We start from the raw sequence: 27,176 nt of genomic DNA, 5'->3' as shown, positions 1-27,176 counted from the left end.
AGAAGCAGATAAAAGGAGGGTGGAGGGGCAGTTGCTTGCACTCACTTGCTTTTGACTTTGGAGGAGAAAGGTTGTTGCTACCCCCCTCCCCCACCATTCCAATGCTGGGAGCTACCTCTCTGTTGTTGGACCTAGCATCCCTGCTTGGACACCCTCCTGCTTCAGCTTGCTGTTTTCCGAGCATCCCGCCTCTCCTCCATCCTTTTCCCATCTGGGACACAGCTGCCATCACCCCTAGCGCCCCTGCAGCCGCGCAGGGATCATCGCATCTGGCCCTGTCCACCGGGAATCTGCCAGAGCTCACTGCCAGCGGTGACAGTAACTGCACCAAAGGGATAAGTTCCCCCCAGCCAAGAGAACTATTACTGGGGTCCTGTTCTGTTTGTTGTTAATTCCATAGTTGTTGTTTTGTTTGCCTTGTTATATATACTAGTAAAGAATTGTTATTCCTATCCCCATATCTTTGCCTGAGAGCCCCTTAATTTCAAAATTATACTAATTCAGAGGGAGGGATTTACTTTCTCCATTTCAAGGGAAGGCCCTACTTTCCCCAGCACACCTGTCTTTTCAAACCAGGACAAGGAGAATCCCTTGGTACTGGCTGGAGGTCCTGTCATCCCTTGGATCCATTGAAATTCAGGAGTCCGTCCCATCTGGGTCGCCAAAACTGTTACCAAAAATTTGGTAAAATAAAAAAAACTCCTTACCTCCAATGTAGCATTAAGAAGCAGGCATTCTTTATTCAGCCAGATGCACGGGGGGATAGCTCCTCCCAAAGCCATACATGCTGAGTACAGGAAAGTTTCTGTTTATATACTGTATTCTACATACATATTCATTGATTTTCCCTGACTAAACATGCATACAATAATAATTTCCCTGAAATAATTAACATATTTCCCCTCCCCTTTATGCATTCGTTCTTCTCTCCTGGGGGTCTCTCTGGTGGTCACTGGTGGTGGTAGACCCCAATGTTCCAGGTGATCTGGCTGAGTTGACAGGACACTGAGGCTGGTGAACTTCCAGTTCCAGACTTATATCTGGTTTAAAGCAGACAGTAAGGGATACCAGACCATAAAGTCACCCCAAGACATTACACAAAAAGTATTGTGCAGTTTCCATAGGCCAGTAGTTTGGGAGGACAAGCATTGTGTTAGCTCACCAGGTGTAGGCAATTTACCATTTGGTAACACTGAAGGAGAAAGTGGTGAAGGCACAAATCAACAGTGGTGCTGAACTGACAGCACTGGTGTGTAGGCTGCCACAGGGAGAGGACCATTGGGGGTGACTCCAGCCCTGACAAGCCCATTGTGATGCCTTGGGTTTTAGCTTTTATATTTTTCAGAATCTCTACTGTTTAGTGTGTAACTCTGAGACGTCATATTAGGTGTTAGTAAGTTGTCTTCACAGGGTAGTTAGACAAAACAATTCCTTTCCAGCTAGAGAATCAAGGATAACCGGTATCCAAAAAGCATAAACAACGGCAAGGGAAAGGGAGCGAGCCGGGGGCTGATACTTCATAGCTTGGGGCTGTGGTTGGATAATTGACCCCAATGTGTAGATGAACCGAAACTTATAAAACTGTAAGGACTTGTGACCGGAAGGCATCTTGGATTTGACTTGGGTGTAGCCCCGGCCAGGCTCTTGCACTGCCCAAAGTGTATCCTTTCAATAAATATCTGTTTTATTCCTTTTGCTCTGTCTAGTCTCTGTTCCAGGTTAGCCTTTCCAGGCATCAGTTGAGCTGAGAGGAGGGGACCCAAGCTGGGCCCAGCCAAGCCAAAGAGAGCACAGAAGAACAGTTGAACAGGTGGGAGCAACCTGCAGGAGTAACCCCCAGCACAGCAGAGCAGTAGAAACGGTGGTGCAGCACCTGTGTGGACCTGAGCCCAGCAGGGCAGTAGTGTTGCACAATTTGGATGACCTGGCTTTAGGGGGGTTTGTTTGCCATTGTTTTTTGTTAGGTGCAGTAGCTCCCAGCCATCTTGCCTTTGGGGCCAGAATCTGTTTCTATTGCTGGCGTGACAGGGGGATCACAGGAATTGACTTTGGTGGAAGGTGAGGTGAGTCTAACTGGAAATGAGTGGAAGAAACACCCTATTGTGACTGGCTCAGAGGCTCCATGCATTTTGGGCATAGACTTCCTCCAAAGTGGATATTTTAAAGATCCAAAGGGACTCAGGTGGGCTTTTGGGATAACTGCTGTGGAAACAGAGGGCATTAAGCAATTGAGCACCTTGCCTGGACTACCAGAGAACCTATCTGCAGTAGGCCTTCTGAAGAGGGAAGAACAAATACCAATTGCCACTTCTACAGTGCAGCACCGACAGTATAGGATAACTCGAGATGCTGTGATTCCCATTCACAAGATGATCCGTGAGCTAGAGAGCCAAGGGGTGGTCAGCAAAACCCACTCACCCTTCAACAGCCCCATTTGGTCTGTGCACAAATCTGAAGGAGAATGGAGATGGACTGTAGACTATCGTGCCTTGAATGAAGTGGCTCCACCATTGAGTGCTGCTGTGCCAGACATGTTGGAGCTCCAGTACAAGCAGAATGCAGGCCTCAGTTTACCTTCACCTGGAGGGTCATGCATTATACCTCGAACCAATTGCCCCATGAACAAACCTATGAGCTATCTCCTGCTTGATTTGGGTAAAGACTTGTTGTTGTTCAGGACCCCACTGGAAATTGTTCTTCTTGCAGGTAACCAGGCAGAGAGGGCACACAATCTGGCTTATCGACGATGAGAGAGAAATGGGGACACTGAATGGTGATCAGAATCCAATTTTTACTGAGCACTACATGTGCTTATATACCATTTACAGTAAGGATGGTAATATTTTACTACGATCATCTAGTTAACCATCACATAGAAAAAATTTACATTTGGACTTAATAAAATCTTATTTCCCGTAATCCAGACTTGATTCAAGCATCTTGCATTCAGAGCTCTGTTTGCTCTTGCCATGGCATCCTCATTATCAGGCTGCATATGCTGATTAAATCTGCAGTACTATCAGTCTCATTTGCATTACCCATATCCATACTGGCTGTATTCAGGAATATGCATTCTCCAAAAGACTATGGCACCTAGGAAAGCTTGTGTTTCCTTTTTGTTGGTTAGTGGAGACATTGCGGTGATCTTGTTGACGACCTTGGTGGGAATCTTTGTCTTGTCACTTTACCCCCAGGAACTGGATTTCTCAAGCAGGGCCTTTGACTTTGCTCTTCTTGATGGCAAAACCAGCTTTCAGGAGAATCTGGATGATTTTCTCTCCTTTCTCAAACACTTCTGCTATTGTGTTCCCCCACACAACAATGTCATTGATGTACTGCAGATGTTCTGAAGTCTCATCCTTTTCTATTGCAGTCTGGATCAGTCCATGGCAGATGGTACGATTGTGCTTCCACCCCTGGGGCAATTGGGTGGTGTTTGGGAACGGTCACCATATTGCCTTTGTCTGGGGAAACCATAAAGATGCAACCTATGGGGAGCATCTGCCATCTTGTTTTTGTTCTTGGTGGTGGGCACCTTTCTGTGGGTAAAACACTTTTTGGTGCTTTATAGCTTTGTTATTAATATTGCTGTTGCAATTGTGTGTGTCTTATTTCATTGCTTTATGCTTTCAGTAAATTGTTATCTCAACCCACAATCTCTGCTTTTGTCCATCCCTTACAGAAAGGGGCAGGGGAAAGGGAATGGATTATTTGGTGTTTAATTTCCATCTGGTTTTAAAACCAGCACACTGGCTCATTAGCTGGTGTAAATAGCTCATCTTAACATTATCAAAAGAATCAGATGGGTAACTTTTGGTCCTTGTTACCAAAGATAGTCACTTTTGGCCAATTTTCCTAACGTATTTCTATAGCTCGGGTTTTGATAACCTACCTGTTCTATCAATAGATTTCCAGTGTTGCAATAATTCATCTATCACTGATAACTTTGTTATACGTTTTAAAAAATCACTTTACCACTATTCGGAAAACTAGTCACGACACCAGAGGTTTATGTCCAAAAGGAGACAGATGGGTCCTTCAACTTTATTTGAATTAAGGGAGAGAGTCTGTGGGAGCTAAGACAGAGAGTACTGTGGATTTAATTAGCATAAGCAGTTTGATAACCAAGATGCCTTGACAAGAACAAATGGAGCTTTGAAGATTGGATCAAGACTGGCAACAGGGAAGAAGATTGAATCAAGTAGAAATGTTGCAAAATATATGTTTGTGTGATGTTGTTGGGGGTTGAATTGTTCCCTTTTCTTTCTGTGGAATTTTTCCCATTGTTATGCTAAGTATTTGTGGCTACACCTTAGTATTAATAGTTTTCTCTCGCAGGGGGGTGGGGGACAGGGGGAATACCGGAAAAGGAAAGGTGGGACAGGGGCCTGGGCTCTCTCTCGCTCTCTCGCTCGCTCATGGAGTCGGAGGAAGACGGCCAGGGCTCCTACCTAGTGTCCTCCCTGCAATCCCAAGGCTGGGAGCCAAGTTCCCTGCTGTCGGACATGGCTCTGCTGCTTTCCCACCTCATCCTACTACCTCCAGGCACTCTGCTGAGCACCACGACCGACACCGTGAGGAGGAGTCGCTCCTCCATCCCTCTCACACCTGGGCCTATGCTGCCATCACTCCAGCCCCATTCAGCTGTGTGGGACCTGCCCTGCCCCTGCGACCGGTAACTGAGCACAGGGAAAGGGAGCCTGTGGCCAAAAGGAACTGGAACTGAGCTATACTGTTCTGTTTCGTTGTCAATTTTTATAGTTGCTGTTGTTTCTGCTGTTTGCCTTGTTAGATATATTAGTAAAGAACTGTTATTCCTATCCCCATATCTTCTGCCTGAAAGCCTCTGATTTCAAACTATAATAATTGGAAGGGAGGGGGTTGCACTCTCCATCTCAGGAAAGGGGTTCTTGCCTTTCCTTAGCAAATACCTGTCTTTCAAACCAAGACAGATGTTTAACCCAATCAATGTAGTAAAACATTACTAGCCTTCCTAAAATAGTATATTAGCATATGTAGCTCACAGTAAATTCGGATTCTGATCACCAGTCAGTAGTCCCCATCTGTCTCAGTCGTCAATAATTGGTGCCCCGTGCCAGGAGAAAGACTGGCCTATCTGGCAGCAATCAGCGAGCCCCGGGAACTGATCGTGATAGTGAAAGAACCGCATATGGGCCCACAATCACCTGTCCTGCTGCAACGTGACAGGTGACCCAGGGGAACTGAACTATGGGATAGAACATGTCCAAGGAGAGAAATGTCTATGAAACCATGCTCCCTCTTCTGGGCAAGCATGGCTCTCCCATCCTAAAGCACAACCTTAAGTCTCTTTTATGATGGGTGTCACATGTTTCCCAATACCACCCCTTCTATTTTTACCCTCCGCTACTGGGACAAGGTCGATGTTAAACTCTATGATTTGGCTACTACGGGACACGAGCATGCTATGGGTATGCTACCAGCCTGGAGGGTGGTTTTTGAAACATTGAAAAAACAAGAGCAGTCTCAGGCTGTATCCTCTGCGGATACCGCCGACCCCCTACCTAGTTCTGACTCTCCCTGCCCACTTGAAACTGGCTCTCCTGATACTGGAGAGCGGCCACAGCCATCAACCCTCCCTCCGCCCAGACAAAGGAGGGGAAGTCATTTAGTCTCACGGTCGTTAGCAGCCTATATTGCTGACTTCGGCTCTCACAGTGAGGAGGAGGTGGTCTCCTTCGACTTGGGACCAATACATCTAGATGCTGAGCCTGACCTATTCCCTCCTGACTCCATGAAAACTGGGTGCAATTAAAGAAAAAAGCTCTGAAGGAGGGAGATTTTGATATCGCAGCAAAAATAGTCGCTCCAGGCATGTTTCACTGCACCAGGGGAAATACCCCATGGTGGGAACTCCTCGCTTATTCGGAAATTAGGGAACTACACTGCACGGCTACAGAATATGGTCTGGGATCTCCCTACTTTGCTAATCTTTTATGGTCTACATTGTCAACTCATTTTGTGACCCCTCATGATTTAAAGAGACTGGAGAACTTACTAATCCCAACTCAACATGTCATTTTTGATGCTCAGTGAAAAAAAGGGTTAGAAGCTTTGCTTGTGAAATTTGTGGGGCTTGCAAATCAGAACAGACTGCAGCAAGCCCCAACCCAGACACCACAAGTAGCCTTCGCCGGACGTCTCTGATCTACAACCCGCCACACCAGGGAGAGCTGGACTGGACCCGGGAACCTCCGACACAGTAACGTTACTTGATTCATCTGTTCATTTGCTTCCCACAGGAGTTTTCGGACCACCGGGCCAAGGTATGCATAACACCCCAAATATTCTAGGTACAGCCTATATTAGAACAATGCCTCATATAAAAATGTACCCTGACATTAAAAGGACAAAAGATATCACTTGTCAGTCTCATAGACACAGGGGTTGAGTTACTGTTGTCTCTCAAGGTCCACACAATGGGCCCTTGCTGAAGTGCCCCAGGCACTTTCAGGTACTGGGGGAACTAGCTTTAGCTATCAAAGCCACCACTTGATACAGATCAATGGCCCCGAGGGACACCTTGCCTCAGTCAAACTGCTGTATGAACAGTTGCTTGCCTTTTACTCCATAGTTTTAACAAGTTTTTTATTGTGAAACTTTCGGTGCAGCTATTTAGTAATTCAAGGGTAATTATTCTTCCTTGTCACGTTTAAGTATATTGAAGGAGCACAAATACAGTAAACAGTAGCTTACTCTTTAGAATAAACGGAAACCTTAACTTTGTAACTGTTTGTATGCAAGGATCAGTCTTACACACCCACTAACCAAATGTCTTGGTTTAATTTTGATTTCCCGGCCAATGCACCAAATTAATGTCTTCGTTTTGAGTTGCCAATTTAAATAAACTTATTTTTCCTGTTGTGAGACAGAACCAGGAGCAAAAGAGCAAGGCAGGCCTAAAACTTGAGAGAGTATAAAAGAAAATTTATTAACTACACAAAGAAAGGGAAAAAAAATTCAGAATAAGATTTTTCAGATCACTCCTTCCCTCCCTCTCCCAATCTTCATAACAACAAAACAAACATATAACAAATACTTCAGTCAGTCCCCAAATTTAGTCTTTCTCAGTTCACTTCTGGAGAGAGAAGCCTCTTCTTCTTAAAGTTGTAGGGATTTTTCCCACAAGAAAGAAGAAGACAGTTCTCTTGTGGTTTTATCTTTCACGATTTGCATCCGCCCGGGAACCTGCAACCGTGACGCTCCTCCCAACTCCACAGCCGTCCCAAAGTTGAGGATGTGGGCCATGTCTGTCTCATGGGGTATTAGTTTTAAGAATGAAATGTTTGACAGTGTCAGGAAAATTAATCCACAAACACCAGAGGTTTATGTCCAAAAAGGAGACAGAGGAGTCCTTTTTGCTTTATTCGAATAAAGGGAGAGGCCATGGGACATTCCCCTGGGATCTCTCAAATTTTTGGAGGACACAGCCTCCTTTTTATCCTATTTTCCCGGCCGCATTTCCCTCTCTCTTTCCCCATTGGCTGAGGTACTTGAGAGGCACAGACTTCCCGGAACGCCTGATACCTGAAATTCCCCTCTAATGTATAACCCTCCCTTTTAATTTTTAATTCTTATAGAATTCATAGTTTTCCCCCCGTTGCTTCTTTCATCTTTCCATATCCAATTTCATTTATCAGCAGCCCTACAGTTTGTTTGTAAAGGCAAATATCTCTTTCCATTCATCAATCAGTGGAATCCATCCCATTGTTTCTTTTATCCCTCAGTGCTAGCCTTATCTACAGGCTGATCCACAACTCATTTGTAAAGACAAATTCAACATTCCTCTCAACAGGAAAGATTCTTTCTGTCTCCTTTCTCTCTGCTCAGGCTTCATCTTCAGAAAACCGAAATCCCCTTCTTTTCTCAGGGCAGAAATTCTCAACACAGGTGCTCTTTAGTCAAATCATCTATTAAATGGAACATTTCCATCCCCCCATGTCTCTTTCCATGGTTTATAGGAATATTCAGTACATCAGTTCATTCCTACAATTTCACAAAAAAGATTTTCAGCCATTTCAGCATCTCCTCATTCTCCTTCCATCTTAAAAACTTAGCTCTTAAGTCACTGACTTCAGAAATCTTCTTATTCCCTTTTATATTCAAAGGAAAGGCTGGAGGCTTTGCAAATCTTATCTGAACACTAAAGAGTTAAAGTTTAACACAACTACCAAAGTTGGGCCAGGCTCAGGCCACGCGGGGGGGGGCGGCTGAGGTGTTAATCAGCCTTTCTGGGGCTGGGCTGCAACCTCACAGTGCTCATGGCCACCCGGGCAGGCCCGGCCCGTCCGACAGCAGCAAGAGTCGGCCTCCCCCCCACGCCAGAGCCACAGGCCCGTGGAGGAGGAAGCTGTGAAAGTCTTATCATACAACTTTTTCTCCCCCCGGCCATTGGGTCCCCCTCGTTGGCAAACGGGGCCCAAGCGGCCTCCCGAGCCTCCCCCCCCACATGGGGGAGGGGGAAGCTCGGGTTGATGTTACCTGCTCAGCCACCGGAAAGACAAAGAGACTCAGTTCCGGATTACCTCCTTCAAAATGTGTGTTCACGGAGCGAACTAACTTTCTCTAATTGGCTGTTGCAGGTATCCCAACCCCCACAGAGGAAATTCCCTTAGGAAGAATCTCTTCTGAGTTTCTTCTTCCTAAGTCAACCTATCACACCTAACCAAGTTACTTGTGTAAAACTCATTATTTTAGCCTTCAGTATTTATATCCCATTACTTTTATTAGGCCAAACTTAAATCTATTGTACAAGCATTCTTAAAGAAGTCGCAGCAGTTGAATTCCTACAGTAAATTCATGCTGAACCTATCTCAATACAGTTATTTACTTGCATGTTTAACTGCTGTATGACAAGTTTTCAGTAACTTTTTTGTAATGATAGAGTCAAAATGAATTAAGATTCTGTTAAGGTTAAGTACTGTTAAGTTTATTTCTGTTAAGTATTAGACTAAGCAAAGTTAAATTTAAGTGTTATTCAATTTAAGTTCTATCGTTTTAAGTTCTGTTAAGTGCTGTTAAGATCAATTCAGTAATGTTAAGCAAGTTAGGTCTATTTTTATGATATCTAAGTAACATTAAGTTTTGGTGAAATTAGTTTTAAGTTCTGTTAAAATACGTTGTTTGAATTATAAGATGCAATTATTTTGATATAGATATGAGTAATGTGAAGTTTGCATGGAGCTAACTTCTGTTAAAATCTGTTTATTTAATCTGCAAGATACAGTTATTTTATTGTAGAGATAAGACAGAACCTATTAGTTAAGCTATTTAGTGCTTTCTTTTTTATTTTTTTTTGCTTTAATGTCATATATGCATAAATGTCTAAGAAAATATTACCTCAATTTCTTAAGACAGTTACTACTGATATATTAATAATCCTGATTATATTGTTAGTCTCATGATGTGAAATCACTGACTTTTTATAATAGGCATTATCCATAAGATATTATTAATTTACTTATTTGCTATTTGTCTATGGTACCATTGTCTGTTTAACTGAAGATAAATGACAAAGCTGGCTGCTTTACAAACTTTACTATATCCTTGTATAGCTATCTAAAAGACATGTATCATTTTAAGAAACCTTCCTAACTACTGTTACTGAGAGGTTTTTAGAATATATTAGGGAGACTTCCAGTTAAGGCCTGGACCCTGGCCAAGTCCTAGCCTTACCTGGTCGAGAAGTATGTCAACAACCAAGGTGTTTTCTGCATCAAAATTATACTCAAGTCATTTTGACTTGCTGAATTTGGATCTATAATAGCTGGAACCTGTTTTGGATTGAACTTGGAAAATCTTACCCAGGAATGGTTCTCCAAGCCCTCACTCTAGAATGAGGCTTCCCAGTTACTGCAGACTCTGGATGATGGTACAGTATTCAGGGAATTGATAATGCATTGTTTTAAATAACCATTTTATGTTTCGTGTATTACTAATCACCTGTATTATCTAATTTATTTTGCTTGGTGTGAGTTTATTGTTTTGCCACGTGTTTTTTTGCTTTTTAAGTTGCCTTCATGTTCAACAATGAGTGACACACATGTTAAAAACAAAAGAAAGGGGAATATGGCCCCTCAAAAATGTTTAGATGATGCAATATTTGTACTAAAAATTTTGAAATTAAATGAAATCAAATTTAATTCCTGGCAGAGCGATACTGCTTTGAAGATTTACATGCGCAGAGGCAATTTCTAAAAGTTTCTATGTAAAGATCTTTAACTGAGTGTACAGTGACGAGGTCTAGCTGATTTACTAACCTAGGGAGAAGGTATGCATGTGTTTTATTACCAGCAGGTCCGAAGTAGTTACCTGCTTTTCTGAACAAACATTGATCTCCTCCAAAAGGAAGGAGGCCCAGAGAAAAGAAAAATTACTTAATTGCCGTTCAGCCCTGACATTGACCTCTGAAGATTTGTGATTTCACTCTCTGGGGATGCCTGTGAGAAGAACCTCATCAGCACCTGTTTGACCTCTAAGACTTATGGACTTAGTAGATGGATAAGAAATTTAGTTAAAATAGGCTTCTATGTATTAGGCATTATATTATGTATTGTTATGGTTACTCCTTGTATTTTACAGTGTGTGAAAAAATTAATAGAAAGGTCACTTAAGGGTATATTTTTAGTTGAAAGAAACGGGAGAGATGTGGGAGCTAAGACAGAGAGTACTGTGGATTTAGTTAGCATAAGCAGTTTGATAAGCAAGATGCCTTAGCAAGAAAAACAGAGCTTTGAAGACCTAACACCGCCGCGAGTTGTCATGGAAACCCCCACCAACCCCCAAGAAGAGGCGCACTGTAATAACGTCACACAAGGAGCAACACACGATAAACCCAGAAGTGCCTTAAAACTGAAAGATACCAACGCCAAAGCCCAAAAAAACACGCTAAAACCGAAGTTCAGCCCCAGTCCTGCAGCACCCACAACTTCTTCATATCAAAAGCCAAGCATGGAGCAGCTCCAAGAAGTCACTGTACAAAAGAGCCGCCAAGACACCCAAGAATAGTACACAAGCTACGCCCCAGCTACCAGCCTCCAAACAGCAAGTCCAGCCACACTAATACTCCGAACAGAAGCTATCCCAATTAAAGACCCAGTAACCTTGTGGTCAAAAAGACAGCAAAGCCAAACGAAAGCAAACTGTCCCAAAAAAACCTGCCTTACAGAAGAAGCCTCTAAAACAAGGTAACGTCAATTTACCCTGTAATTGAAGTAAAAAACCCAGAACAGTAAAAATGAAAATTAGAAAACTTAACCTCACCAACCAAAGCAATGAAAACAACGTTCACCTTCAGCAAAGCTCAACAACTGCTTCATCCATCTCCAACTTAACTTTGACAAAGTCTGCATATCTTGCAAGTTTTACTAAGTTAATATTTGCCTTGTTAACCTGTTTTCTTACAGTTGCTAAAGAAGTATTTTGTCAGAGTTGCAAATATAGTCTACAAATTTTTAAGTGTGTATTAAAGTTTTCAGTAAAATGTTTGCTAACTTTATTCATATATGTTGCAATAGCATCATAATCAACTATCCTGAGAATTTTAAAAATCTTGCTTACTCTAATATAAATTCAACAAAACAAATCTCTATGAATTAGTTTAGTAAAAGATATTTCATTGGCAAATCACAGTTACAACGATTTCTAAAGTACCTACCTCTTGTCACTTCCGATTACAATGTTTAAAATTTATTAAAAGTTTGTTTTAAAATATAATAAAAATTTTTTCCTAGTCTAAAGTCTCAACTCTAACCATGTTGGGATTTTAACTAAGCAAAAGGAAATGTTTATCATCAAAGCCTTCTCAGTCTATTCCAATTGTGGCCAAATTAGAATTTGACTGACAAAGAAAAAAACTGATAAAATCCAAATATTTCTGAGTTTAAAATAAAAATAAGTCATTTTAACTATCTAAGTTAGCTTTGCAAAAGCTAAAACTCTTTCCTTTGGGATAAACATGAAGAATCTTATCTGTAGAAGATTCTCCTAAGTTATCATTTTAAAAAAAGCATCCTCAACAGTATTAAACACTAAAATTGGATTGCAACATATCAGTAATTATAATTCTCACCACATAAAAATAATTTAAAGGTGTATATTTTGTTTCTTGTTCTAATTTCTAAAAACAAAAAAAAGGGAGAAAGGATAGATAGAAGTGTGTGTTTTTAACTGAAACAGTTTTAAGTTGAATAGTTGTCCAGGTTTGAAAGACAGGTATGGTCTAAGGAAAGGCAGGAGCCCCTTTTCTGCAATGCAGAGTGCAATCCCCCTCCCTTTTAATTATTTTAGGTCCAATTCAGACACCTTCAGGCAGGAGATATGGGGATGAGAATAACAGTTCTTTACTGGTATTTAACAAAGCAGAAAAAAAACAACAACAGCTATAAAAATTGGCAACAGAAACAGTCTAGCTCCACTCCAGTCCCTTCTGGCCGCAGGCCGTCTCCCTGTGCTGTTACCGGTGCTGTGGGGGCAGGGCAGGTCCCGCGCAGTTGAAGAGGGCTGGAGTGATGGCGGCCGCGGCCCAGGGGAGAGAGAGGATGGGGAAAGTTACTCCCCCCTCACGGTGTCGGTCGTGGTGCTCAGCAGAGTGTCCGGAGGTAGTAGGGTGAGCTGGGAGAGCCGCGGAGCGATGTCCAAAGGCAGGGAGCGTGGATCTCAGCGCTGGGATGACAGGGGAAGATGCCAGAGCAGAGCCCAGGTTGTCTTCCCACTCCAGGAGCCAAGCGAGAGAGCGTCCCCCGCTCCAGACCCCCCTATCCCACCTTTCCTTTTCCGGTTCCCCCCCCCTCCCCCTCCAGCCACCCCCCTACGAGAGAACATTATCTGTCGTTTTAAGGTGTAGCCACAATTACTTAGCATAACAATGGGAGAAATTCCACAGAAAGAAAAGCGAAGCATTCAACCCCCAACATTATCCACCCCTGAATTTCTCCCATACTAATATGCTATATCAAATTAAACTGTTACATTATATATACATACATGCAGTTAGAGACATAGGCACAGTACTATAGGTATTTCACCCTAAAACAAGGTCTCCTTGGGGTATGCATCTGGTCTCTCCATTCTTTTGCATCACCCACCAGGTGCAACCTGGTCCTTGAGCGAATACAACTCCATGGATGGGATTGTCTTTGCTGGAGGCAGGATTCACCCAAACAGTTTTTCCTAGCATACCTCTCATGTGTACCACTGGAACCTTATCTCCATTCGATATTCCCAAGGGCTCAGATTGGGCAGGGCCTGCTCGGTTAGTGGAACCTCGGGTGTTCACTAACCAGGTAGCCTTTGGTAGATTAATCTCCCAGTTCTTGAAAGTTCCCCCACCCAGTGCCTTCAAGGTGGTTTTAAGCAGGCCATTGCACCGTTCAACTTTCCCTGCAGCTGGTGCATGGTAGGGGATATGGTACACCCACTCAATGCCGTGTTCTCTAGCCCAGGTGTTTATAAGGCTGTTCTTGAAATGAGTCCCATTGTCTGACTCAATTCTCTCAGGGGTACCATGCCTCCAAAGAACTTGTTTTTCCAGGCCCAGGATGGTGTTCCGAGCAGTGGCATGAGGCACAGGGTAGGTCTCCAACCATCCAGTGGTGGCTTCCACCATGGTCAGTACATAGCGCTTGCCCTGGCGGGTTTGAGGCAGTGTGATGTAGTCAATCTGCCAGGCCTCTCCATACTTATATTTGGACCATCGCCCCCCATACCAGAGGGGCTTCACCCGCTTGGCTTGCTTGATGGCAGCGCATGTCTCACAGTCATGGATAACTTGAGAAATACTGTCCATGGTTAGATCCACCCCTCGGTCTCGTGCCCACTTATAGGTGGCATCTCTGCCCTGATGACCTGAGGCATCATGGGCCCATCGAGCCAGGAACAACTCTCCCTTGTGCTGCCAGTCTAAATCTATCTGCGACACCTCTATCTGTGCAGCCTGATCTACCTGCTCATTGTGTCGGTGTTCCTCATTAGCCCGACTCTTGGGGACATGGGCATCTACGTGACGGACTTTCACAGGCAACTTCTCTACCGGGGTGGCAATGTCTTTCCATTCATTGGCAGCCCAGATTGGTTTTCCCCTACGTTGCCAGTTAGCCTTTTTCCACCTTTCCAGCCATCCCCACAGAGCATTGGCTACCATCCATGAATCAGTGTAAAGGTAGAGTTTTGGCCACTTCTCTCTTTCAGCAATGTCCAGGGCCAGCTGAACAGCTTTGAGTTCAGCAAGTTGACTCGATCCACCTTCTCCTTCGGTAGCTTGTGCAACCTGTCGTGTGGGGCTCCATACGGCTGCTTTCCACTTCCGGTTCATCCCCACGATGGGGCAGGAACCATCAGTGAAAAGAGCATAGCATGTTTCATCTGCTGGCAGTTGGTTATACGGTGGGGCTTCTTCGGCCCGGGTCACCTGTTCCTGTTCCTCTTCGTCGGCAAGGCCAAAGTCTTCCCCTTCCGGCCAGTTGGTAATAATCTCCAAAATCCCAGGGCGATTTGGGTTTCCAATACGGGCACGTTGTGTGATGAGGGCAATCCATTTACTCCATGTGGCGTCAGTGGCATGGTGGGTTGAGGGAACCTTTCCTTTAAACATCCAGCTCAGCACTGGCAGTCGGGGTGCCAGGAGGAGTTGTGTTTCTGTGCCAACCACCTCTGAGGCTGCTTGGACCCCTTCATAGGCGGCCAAGATCTCCCTCTCCGTCGGAGTGTAGCTGGCCTCGGACCCTCTGTAGCTTCGACTCCAGAACCCCAGTGGTCGGCCTCGCGTCTCACCAGGCACCTTCTGCCAAAGGCTCCAGGACAGGCCATGGTTCCCAGCTGCAGAGTAGAGCACGTTCTTCACATCTGGTCCCGTCCTGACTGGGCCAAGGGCTACTGCATGAGCAATCTCCTGCTTGATCTGGGCAAAGGCTTGCTGCTGCTCAGGGCCCCAGTGGAAATCGTTCTTCTTGCGGGTGACCAGGTAAAGAGGGCTCACAATCTGGCTGTACTCAGGAATGTGCATTCTCCAAAAGCCTATGGCACCTAGGAAGGCTTGTGTTTCCTTCTTGCTGGTTGGTGGAGACATTGCAGTGATCTTATTGATGACCTCACTGGGGATCTGGCGCCGTCCATCTTGCCACTTTACTCCCAGGAACTGGATCTCTTGGGCAGGCCCTTTGACTTTGCTCTTTTTAATGGCGAAGCCGGCTCCCAGCAGAATCTCAATGATCTTTTCTCCTTTCTGAAATACTTCCATTGCCGTATCCCCCCACACAATGATGTCATCAATGTACTGCAGATGTTCTGGAGCTCCACCCTTCTCCAGTGTAGCCTGGATCAGCCCATGACAGATGGTGGGGCTGTGTTTCCACCCCTGGGGCAGTCGGTTCCACATGTATTGCACACCCCTCCAGGTGAAAGCGAACTGAGGCCTGCACTCTGCTGCCAGAGGAATGGAGAAGAATGCATTGGCGATGTCAATGGTGGCGTACCACTTTGCTGCCTTGGACTCCAGCTCGTACTGCAGTTCCAGCATGTCCGGCACGGCAGCGCTCAGCGGTGGAGTCACCTCATTCAGTGCACGATAGTCCACTGTCAATCTCCATTCTCCTTCCGATTTACGCACAGGCCAGATGGGGCTGTTGAAGGGTGAGTGGGTTTTGCTGACCACCCCTTGGCTCTCCAGCTCACGGATCATCTTGTGGATGGGGATCACGGCATCTCGATTCGTCCGGTACTGCCGGCGGTGCACTGTTGAGGTAGCAATTGGCACCTGTTGCTCTTTCACCCTGAGGAGTCCCACTGCAGATGGGTTTTCTGATAGCCCAGGCAGGGTGTTCAACTGCTTAATGCCCTCTGCTGCCACAGCAGCTATTCCAAAAGCCCACCTGAGTCCCTTTGGGTCTTTGTAATAGCCATTCCTGAGGAAGTCTATGCCTAGGATACATGGTGCCTCTGGGCCAGTCACAATTGGATGTTTCTGCCACTCTTTCCCAGTCAGGCTCACCTCAGCCTCCAGCAGAGTCAATTCCTGAGATCCCCCTGTAACCCCAGCAATTGAAACAGGTTCCTTTCCGACATGTCCTGATGGTATTAATGTACATTGTGAACCAGTGTCAACCAATGCTCTGTGTTCCTGTGGCTCTGATGTGCCAGGCCATCGGATCCACACCGTCCAAAAGATCCGGTTTTCCCGTGCCTCTCCCTGGCTAGAGGCAGGGCCCCTCTAGCCCTGGTTATTATTTCTCTCCTGGGCATACATACTGGAGGTTCCTTCAAGGGGATCTGACAGATCATCCTCCCTTCTGTAATACCCTGCACCTCCATGGGAGGCTGAGGCTACCCTCACTTTAGTGGAGTTCCCTCTGTTGGTGTTCCCCTCCCTGATTTGGCGCACCCGTGCTGCCAGGACAGAAGTGGGTTTCCCATCCCACCTTCTCATGTCTTCCCCGTGGTCACGTAGAAAAAACCACAGGTCAGCACGTGGGGTGTACCCTCTCTCCCTAGCTGGGGGGCGTTGGGCTCTACTTTTGGGGTCCATGACTCTCACTGGTGCTGCACTGATCTTCCTCACCTCTTCCCTTATCTCCTTCATCTCCTCCTTAAACTCCTCTCTGAGGTCCTTAGCCACAGCAGAGACATGAGCCTGCACTGGGCCAGCCATCATACTCTGATAATTCCTGAGCCTGTTGGCAACAGAACCCACTGTCACTTGGTTGGTATCAGCATCAATCATTGCAATAAAGGGGGTATATTGAGATGGGCCCAGGTTTGCCAGATTCCACAACATCTGCCCTGTGCACCTGACCTTGTCAGGGTCATTGTCATGCTGTCCATCCCTCCCAAAGAGCACCTCCAGTACTGCCACTTCTCTCAGCTTTTGGATCCCTTCCTCAAGGGTATTCCAACGTGTTCTCTGGTGGTACTCCTGCATTCTTTCCCTGTGGACAAATCTCTCTCTCACACTTATTAAAAGTCGCTCCCAGAGGGAAAGGAGACCTGTCTCCCTTACAAATACCTGGTCCACACCTGAGTCCTGGGTCAAGGCTCCCAAATTCCTTGCCTCAGTACCATCCAGTTGCACACCTGTACCCATAAGGTCCCAGACCCGCAGTAACCAGGTTGTAAAAGGCTCACGGCCCCGTCGTACAATGTCTTTTCGCAGGTTACGGAGACTCTCGTATGACAGGGACTCGGTGATGATCTCAACTTCTGGCTCCCCTGCTGGTTGTGAGGGGCCCCCTTCCTGACCCTTATTATCTAGGTGCCTTGTTTTCATCTTAGACTTCCTAGTTTCCACAGGGGCAACTGCTGCTGGCTGTGAGTGCCCTTGCAGTTCAGCTGGAACCTGGACAGATGTAACATCTGTGGGTCCCACTGCTGCACCACCAGAGTCTCCCTCTTTAAGGCAGGGGGAGGGTTTCTCACCAGCTGGGGAGAGGTACTCCTTCAGCATCTGGCCCATCTCACGTATCTCCTTTGCTAGCACCCCCACCCATTCTGGGTGGTTCCTTTCCGAGGTGGGCTGTGGAGCAGGGTCAAACTCTGGGGTAATATCCCTAGTCTCTGGGATAGGATCAGGCTCTGGGGTAACCTCCCTAGTCTCTGGGACAAGATCAGGCTCTGGGGTAACCTCCCTAGTCTCTGGGACAGGATCAGGCTCTGGGGTAACATCACTATTTCCTCGGGTAGGTATCAGGGTTGTTATCCAAGTCAATCTCCCCTTATCTCTGAATGTTAGATAGAACAGGTTTAACAGGGATATAAGCAACACTAGCCACAATATAATGTCATTAGCATTTAAAGTGGATTGGAACCCCTTGAAGACTGGTGGGGTGAACTTCAAAAACCCTGTGATGGGTTGAGAAAAAATTTCACCTGCTGCCACTTCCTCACAGTAAGTACCATTATTGAAGTAGCCCCAGAAACACACACTTAGAGTGTGATAGCTCTGAATCCATGTGGCCATCTTCCAGAGAAAATTAAAAATCCATGAATTCCTCAACTGATCAACCCACATAATAAACTGGATAATAGCCACAGTAACCTTGGTTATGAAACTCATGTTTAAAAAAGGGCTTGCAAATGGGAGAGATATAGCAGTGACCACATGGAGGCCAATCCAGGGTAAGCTGGACAGCATGGTGTCACCTACCACAAGCTTGGGTAATTTAAGAACTGTTATCCCCTTTTCTACCCCTCTCTCAATGCCCTCAGGCAATGCCCCACGTTCCGGGCGCCAAAATCTGTCTAGGTTTGAAAGACAGGTATGGTCTAAGGAAAGGCAGGAGCCCCTTTTCTGCAATGCAGAGTGCAATCCCCCTCCCTTTTAATTATTTTAGGTCCAATTCAGACACCTTCAGGCAGGAGATATGGGGATGAGAATAACAGTTCTTTACTGGTATTTAACAAAGCAGAAAAAAAACAACAACAGCTATAAAAATTGGCAACAGAAACAGTCTAGCTCCACTCCAGTCCCTTCTGGCCGCAGGCCGTCTCCCTGTGCTGTTACCGGTGCTGTGGGGGCAGGGCAGGTCCCGCGCAGTTGAAGAGGGCTGGAGTGATGGCGGCCGCGGCCCAGGGGAGAGAGAGGATGGGGAAAGTTACTCCCCCCTCACGGTGTCGGTCGTGGTGCTCAGCAGAGTGTCCGGAGGTAGTAGGGTGAGCTGGGAGAGCCGCGGAGCGATGTCCAAAGGCAGGGAGCGTGGATCTCAGCGCTGGGATGACAGGGGAAGATGCCAGAGCAGAGCCCAGGTTGTCTTCCCACTCCAGGAGCCAAGCGAGAGAGCGTCCCCCGCTCCAGACCCCCCTATCCCACCTTTCCTTTTCCGGTTCCCCCCCCCTCCCCCTCCAGCCACCCCCCTACGAGAGAACATTATCTGTCGTTTTAAGGTGTAGCCACAATTACTTAGCATAACAATGGGAGAAATTCCACAGAAAGAAAAGCGAAGCATTCAACCCCCAACAATAGTGTATTGTTTTTTAAATAAAACAAAGAAAGGGAGTAAGGAATAAAGGAAATACATATGTTCTTATTTAAAATGGTTTTAAGTTAAATGGTTTCTTGTTTTTTAAACATGTTAATGATTTGGAACTAAGTGGTCCTTGTTTAATGATGAATTGTAACACTGTAGTTATTAAGCATTGAGCCTGTAACATGTTGTCTTGGTTTGAAAGACAGGTATGGTCTAAGGAAAGGCAGGAGCCCCTTTTCTGCGATGCAGAGTGCAACCCCCTTCCCTTTTAATTATTTTAGGTCCAATTCAGATGCCTTCAGGCAGGAGATATGGGGATAAGAATAACAGTTCTTTACTGGTATCTAACAAGGCAGAAAACAACAACAGGTATAAAAATTGGCAACAGAACAGTCTAGCTCCACTCCAGTCCCTTTTGGCCGCAGGCCGTCTCCCTGTGCTGTTACCGGTGCTGTGGGGGCAGGGCAGGTCCCGCGCAGTTGAAGAGGGCTGGGTGATGGCGGCCACGGCCCAGGGGTGAGAGGGATGGGGAAAGTTACTCCCCCCTCACGGTGTCGGTCGTGGTGCTCAGCAGAGTGTCCGGAGATAGTAGGGTGAGATGGGAGAGCAGCAGAGCGATGTCCAAAGGCAGGGAGCGTGGATCTCAGTGCTGGGATGGCAGGGGAGATGCCAGAGCGGAGCCCAGGCTGTCTTCCCACTCCAACGAGCCAAGCAAGAGCCAGAGCCCCGCTCCAGACCCTCCGTCCCACCTTTCCTTTTCCGGTTCCCCCCCCCCTCCCCCTCCAGCCACCCCCCCTACGAGAGAACATTATCTGTCGTTTTAAGGTGTAGCCACAATTACTTAGCATAACAATGGGAGAAAATTCCACTGAAAGAAAAGGGAATAATTCAACCTCCAACACATGTCAAGCTAAAAATTATGTTAACAGTTTTCTAAATAAAAACAACACAACTCCAATGATACATCAAGCACATCAATAATTTGGAATACTAGGCTTATAAAATTCAATAACAAAAATTTAAAGTTTAAGGAATTGTGGCAGTAAATATTACAACTTTTCTAAAAGATACAATTTGAAACCCAGCCAGCCTGTTAAGCAGGCAAAGTACCTGAGTGAAAATCCCAGTTCATCTATTAGGCCTTAAGAGCTCATATATCATTGGTTGAGAAAATAAATGACAAAATTGAACCTACCTCACAAAGTTATAAGAGACTGAAATAACAAAGTTGTTCGTTTACAAAATATTTTACTGTTTACAAATTGTTTTGTCAAGTTAGAATTTTGCACAGTTCTAAAACTGAATGTTATATTAACTTATAATTTTAAAAAAAGAATTTTAAAAGTTTATGGTTTTAGAGTTAAGTTATATTTCTGTGTTAAGCAGTTAAATTGTTATATGTGAAACCAAAAGATGCTAAATTCACCTGAGTGCTCCTGAACATAAGTACTGCAGCTTCTGGTATGTGGAACTCATCACTATCCAAAAAAGCCAAAGTTATTAAGCTAAGTAAAAACCCCATTCCAATTAACTTTATGCTGTCAATGTCATCTTGCGTGCAAAAAAGGGCCCTTGCAAGTAAGATTACAGAGAACAAGATGCACATTTGTGTTTTAAAATTTTTCTTCAAATTAATAAAAAAGAAATGGGGAATTGTCGCAGTGCAAGCTGGCTTGTACTGGGCAGTTAATCTGACCACTGATAAGAGAAGCGGCCTGGCCTAATAGACAGGCCCCCAGAGAACAGAGATAGGACAGAATTGGAGACAGACAAGGATGTGACCCAATGAGTTCCAGCCCAAGCTGCAGAGAGCTATTGGTCAGAGAGCTGAGCAGCCTGAACTTGGAACCAATCACAGGCGCTTACCCAGGAACATTAAAAGGGGTATTTAAGGTGAAGTCAGAAGGAAATAAAGGTTTTTGTCACATGGACCACAGAGTGTAGTGTCTTCTGTCTCGGGCACTGAGCCCGTCAACGTATCAAATAGCCTAATCCCTGGGGGTGGAGTAAATTCTTTTAATATCTACCCAAGTAAGACCAATGCTTCCATGTATCCCTGCAGAAGAACCATTCATGTCTTTACTATTTTCCCTTCTCCCTCTTTTTCCCACTCAAAGGCAAAGTACTGCTTACTATGCTCTATAAGTGGGCTTCCCCAGAAAACATCTTTTAATTCAAGTACTGAATAGTAGCAGTTTGAGGAGGGAACCTGGTTCAAGATGGTATAAGGATCTGCCACTGTGGAGTGCCTGAGTGTCCTAGGTTACAATGTAAGATGTAACCAGAAGTATGTATTCTATCACCATCTGTTAAAACCAGGTGGGGCAGTGCTCTTTATCTCTTCCATGACCCATCCCTCATAACTCCCCCCGGGGGGATATCTTCTGTTAATGGGCCATCAAGCCTCACTACATGACATAAAATTACATCATCTCATTGTGAGATGCTCCGCCCAGGGGGAGGAACCAAGCATTCCTACCTGGATATAATCTCAGGTTTGGAGCACCACAAGCAGCCTTATCCACTGGATTCCCAGAGGAAAACTAGACCCTTCTACACCAACACTGGACCTTCAGAGGAAGACCACACCCTTCTACAGGATCACTGCTTCAACAGAACCACATCTATCACTCTAGGAGGACTGCAGTCACCATTTAATTGGACTGCTACCAACACCCTGACCGACAGGGTGTCAGGTTGTATTCTGATTCTGTCAGTGTTTTTGTACTACTGCATTTATTTTAATTTTCCTATTAATTTGCAGTTCTGGCTTGGGATCTCCCACTGGTTTGCTTTCAAACTAGTACACTGGGTTTAATAACCTCATTGATTATTCTTAGGTCCTGCACCATTCTATAGGTTCCATTTGATTTCATACCTGGCAGGATAGAAGTCTTATAGGGAGACATACATGGCTCCAAAAGACCAACCTTTAACAGGGACTCCACAACAGGCTGCAACCCCTTCCTGCCCTCCCTTGATATTGCTTTTTAGACACCACTTCTCCTGGTTGCCTCAGAGTGATCTGGAGAGACTCCACATCCAGTTTTTCATACTCCTCTGGGACTATCTACACTTCTGAGTTCACTTTAGCATAAGCTTTATCAGCACAACAGCGCTGGCCTTCCCATCACCCCTCACAACACTAACCCACATTCCCCATCAAATCCCCTCCTAGCAAACCACAGTCACAACTAGGAACAAACAGAAACTCATGCATTTCAAACCCATCTCACACATTCAGTGGTTGAATAAAGTGCACTGGCTCATCTTTCCCACTTATCAAAAGAACGTTTGGACAATTGTCTGCCCTTTGGCATAAAATTCAAATTAGGCAGAGAAGTTCCCATGTCTACTAGGAAACACACTTCTTGGTCCAGCAATGGGTCCAGTGTGATGAGCCCTGTGTACAATAGGAGATCCTGACACCCTTAACAATCCATTTCTAATGTTCTCTTTTAACAAATGGCACATTCATTCCTTCCCAAACGCTATCCTGGTGGCCACCCCCTTCCCTTTGGTCCTGGGGCTGCCTGCATTTTTCCTGTCGGGGGGGTGTAAAAACTGTGCAATTATCCTTGCCTGTACCTTAACCTTTTCCTCATCCCTTCTTTCATATCTTTCATATACCTGATGTGCCTTTCTAAACAATTCCTGCAAGGGCCCACTCTGCCAGCTCTCCAGCCCCTGCTCCCATTACTTGTGGGGTCTCATCCTCCCACAGCCACCGAACTTTCTGCAAAATCACTCGCCTCCCCAGTTACCCAAACAAAATCCATTCTTATATCAGGCCAGACTTTGGTGACACATTGTATATTAAATCAAAGCCAGTCCCTGTATCTTACACCGTATACCAAAGCCGGTCCTTGTCCTGCCACAGTGTCCACATGCACAGCCCCAGTATACCCGTCCAGGCCCCCGGGCCGCTCTCCTAGTACCACAAGCTCTGTAAAGCACCAGGTGACAGCAGTGCTCAGCAGGTGGGCACAGCCAACGGTGCCACAGGGACAGGCAGGCAGACAAGACATCCTGCAGCCTCATGGGGCCGGGAGCCCACTGCAGCTCCTGCCTAGGGGGTGTCAGGGTCAGGCACTGCCTGGCGCTGAGCCCTGGCTGCCCCACAGCCTCAGTTTGGTCTCGCACATCCACCACAGGTCCCCCAGCCCCTGCCACTGGTCTGGCATTTCCACACCTGGCCTCAGCATCCTCACCATAGAGAAACCCCTTTAAGTCCTGAGTAGCAAGCGGACAAACCCACATCCTCCACCCTGACTCCATAATGACCTGGGGAGGGGTGGGGGTGTAGGAACAATACCTCCCTGTTTTCCCTATCCTGGAAGCCAGGACTACAAAAGACTTGCAGCCAGCCCTGTATTAAACTGCAGATTTTGAAGACAAGGCGGAAAACATCCCAGTCTTCACTGTTCTTTCCTTATCACATAGCCTCCGGCTGTTATTTGCCTTAACCATATTTCTTCACACTCCCCTTCAACCAATCCTTTCCCAAACCAACACCATCTGTCCCCTGTTGTCAAAATCCTTTCACAACTTTCTCTTATTACCCCCTCTGGACATCCATGTCCTTAACTACCTCTGGGACAATTTGCAAACTATCTCAACATTATCCCAAAGGACACTTCGGAGGTGTTTTGGGATAATCATCCTTATAGTTGAGACCCTTTCTCGACTTTTCTTTATGGTCCCTGTGGGCATCCTGCCATGTTTTACTCCCCGAAGATCCCATTGTACTCACTGGTGAGATTTCCAGTGCTCCTTTCCTATGGATTCATCACAGACTCCCCAGGTCTGCCTCTCATCTGTCTCCTGGACAGTCTCGGGCACCCAATCAATCGCCCAGTGCCAGCCAGAGCCAAAGGGAGCTGATCACCAAAACTGGGTGAGGTGTGCCTCCAGCTCCTCTTGCTGTGTGCTGGCCCCAGACGGTGGAAGGATCCCAGACGGGCCCCAAAGAATTTTTTTTAAACTATTCACAACACCAGAGGTTTATGTCCAAAAGGAGACAGAGGAGTCCTTCAACTTTATTCAAATTAAGGGAGAGAGTCCACCGGGGCACACGCCCACGGGGTTTTCTGTCTCTCGAGCTTTCGGAGGGTGTAACCTCCTTTTATCCTAACTCCCGGCTGCATGTTGCCCTCTTCCTTTCTCCATTGGGTGAGGTACTAGGAAGGTACAGCCTTCCTGAACTGCCTACCACATATCTGCCCTTGAACCTGTCATTTTACCCCAAAGTTCAGAAGTTCAGGCTTGTGCAGACTCACTTGTCTATTTCAGGAGCCAAGCTCTCTGGACTCTGTAACAAACCTGCAGCTTGAAGTTGGTAGAGACATCAAGACCCATCTCAAAGATGTTAACACCCATACCTTCGCCCATGGAATTGTTTGTACAGACATTAGCACACATCTTCCCTATCAATCCCCCCTCTTCTTATTTCTCAATTTGTCTTTACAAACTCTAGTTATTATTATTAGTTATTTTTTTAACTGCTTGGCATGGTATAAAGATTAACATTTGAAATATCCCCTCCCAACTTTTTCACGTCTGGCCCCTGCACCAGGTGTGGCAAGTAAATACAGAGAAACAACTTAGCATAAAGTAGACAATGACAGTTCATATTAGGCCATTAATCACTAGAGGTCCTTGTAGATGATCTGTGGCTATTGAGAACCAGGGTTTCCCATCCTTTTCCTCCTGCTGAGAAGTTCAAATCTCTGGGGTTTTAGAGACCTTGACTTGAGTATGATGGGTCCACTTGTGTTCAGCTGTCCTGACTGCTGTCTCTGTGCTCCTGACTGGATGTTATGAACAGAAAAATCCGAAGGCAGGGTCTGTGCTAACTGGGCTTCCTGTCAGAGATTTCACGAGACAGTATGTTGGCCACATACTGGTTTAAATATACATCTTCATCTCCCTACCACATTGAAAATTAACAGGGTAAGAATCCCTCTGCAAGAAACCTGCTGCCCAAAGTTAGTAGAGACATTAAGACCCATTTCAAAGATGTTTGCACCCATACCTTCACCCATCAAATTGTAAAGACACATCTTCCCTATCACCACCAAACAAGATCCACACTACACCTGTGCCCGAGTATCTTGAGGTGAACCCATCCGTAGGCCAGCAGGACAGATTGTTGGGATCCAGGCAGTAGTGAGATGTTGAATCGAATGAGTTAGCTAAGTCCCAGTTAGGTTGTCAAACTGTCACAAAAATTTCATAACTGTTCCATGTCAACTGAGAAGAGAGGCTAGGACACAAAGTATAGAATTGTAAGAGTAATTCTTTATTCATGTGCATGAGGTCTCCCATTCAAATCAGGGCACCATGAATGTGGTTTTACACGATTCTTATACCTTTCAAACATCCAGGTACAACATGATTTGGCCAATCATTACTTAACACACACACAAAAAACTATTTTATGTTATCACCATTCATCTGCTGCTTTCTTGATCTAGGCATCCCTGGAGTTGGTCTTGCTACAGTTACTTGTCTATGATGCCAGATAATTTGAGGGTTTCACAGAGGTGTTTGGAGGGGCTAGGATGTTGGCATTATCTCAGTAGTCCAGGAATATCCTTTCTTCTTTGTGGATGGTGTTAAGATTTTGAGAAACAAAAGGTTCTTATCTTCAATATGGAGGCGGTCCTTTTTGTAGTGAGCCAGGGCCCTTTAGTTATGCTGACTTAACAATGTTTATACAACGTAAAATATATATCTCTTTAAAAGCTAATACAATTTCATACTATAAAGACTAATTGGTACAATTTTTAGGGAATACAATTTTTCTAACAAAGCTCTCCTGTTGCTGTTGACATTCCTTGCAAGTCTCAACTCCGACTGAGCTTTAACTTTCCTTATACCATCCCTATATGCCTGGGCAATGTTTCTTAGTTCCTCCTCTGTAGCCTGTCTCTACTTTCATCTTCTGCATGCTGCTTTTATGTGTTGGAGGCTCATTATTAGTGCCCTATACTTTTGCAGAGCTTGCTGTCCTTCAGCACAGTATAATTACATTTACCTGAAAGTTTCATCTCTGATAGAAGTTGTTGGGTCTCAGGAGCCATCCCTCTGACAAACAAGGAAAGAGATCATCTCTAGAAGACGTGTCAGACAAAAAGGTTTTTTCTAATTATTTCAGTGGCATGGTTCCTGTAAAACCACACCTTCTAATTCTAGCTGGATTTTTTTTTCAGATTAAATGGTTTAAAGAGGCCCAGAAATATATGCCCAAATATATTATATTGTAGCCTCAGAAAATCAATAGAATATGGTAGAAACTGCATTTAAGCAAAGTTGAATTATCTAGACCATTTATCTAAAGCAGCTCTGAATTTTACACATCTTCTATTCCTAAGATACATGCAATTATGTAAGCATGGTATGTTTGTCTTCCATTTCCTAGAAATACTGCCTTACAAATATTTTAATTATCTGTAATGTATTATGACAAATTAATCACTTTCCTATACCTACTGACAATGGTTTGAAACTATAAGCTACCCTGTGCTCCTCCAACAGTGAGGAAGAAGTCTAAAATAACAAGCTTTACTCTTTCCTTTGATTTTTTTTCCTCCTTCCATACTCTCCAGGCTTGCAAGCCCTTCTAACTCCCTCTCTCCACAGTGATGTAACCTTTCTATCACTCTTACCTGCTTAGGTCAATGTTACATCCTCTGAACATGTAATTTTATCAACATCAAATAGACACAAAGTCTGATCTAAAGTTTGGACATGCAAAAATATAAAAATACTTAATTGTGAGGTTCAGTGACCCACAAATTTGTAAATCTGAATGCAGGTCAAGGTTTGGATTTCAAGTTTACCCTATGTTTATAGGTGCTCAGAACCAATAAAGTCTGTGAGAAAAACAACAAACCTTCAGGTAGACCATGGAACAAAGAGATTTTATCCCATATACAACAAAACCCTTCCTGTCTCAATTGCATGGAAAATATGTTTTAATATATCTTTATATACTATAGAGATTCCTTTGCTTTTAGCAAATACTGTTTATAAACATTCAAAATTTTAGAATTTTAAATCAATAAAACTCACAAGAAATATAAATTCTTTATACTATAATCTCACCCAAAAAAAAAAATCCACCATTAAGCACAGAATTATCCCATTTCTTTTAAAACTGAGTTATCATTGCAGACAATT

Source organism: Sturnus vulgaris, chromosome W, assembly GCF_052056855.1.
Source record: "Sturnus vulgaris isolate bStuVul1 chromosome W, bStuVul1.hap1, whole genome shotgun sequence".
Taxonomy (NCBI): domain Eukaryota; kingdom Metazoa; phylum Chordata; class Aves; order Passeriformes; family Sturnidae; genus Sturnus; species Sturnus vulgaris.
The sequence above is the reverse complement of the archived record's forward strand: the minus strand, read 5'-3'. Positions refer to the sequence as shown.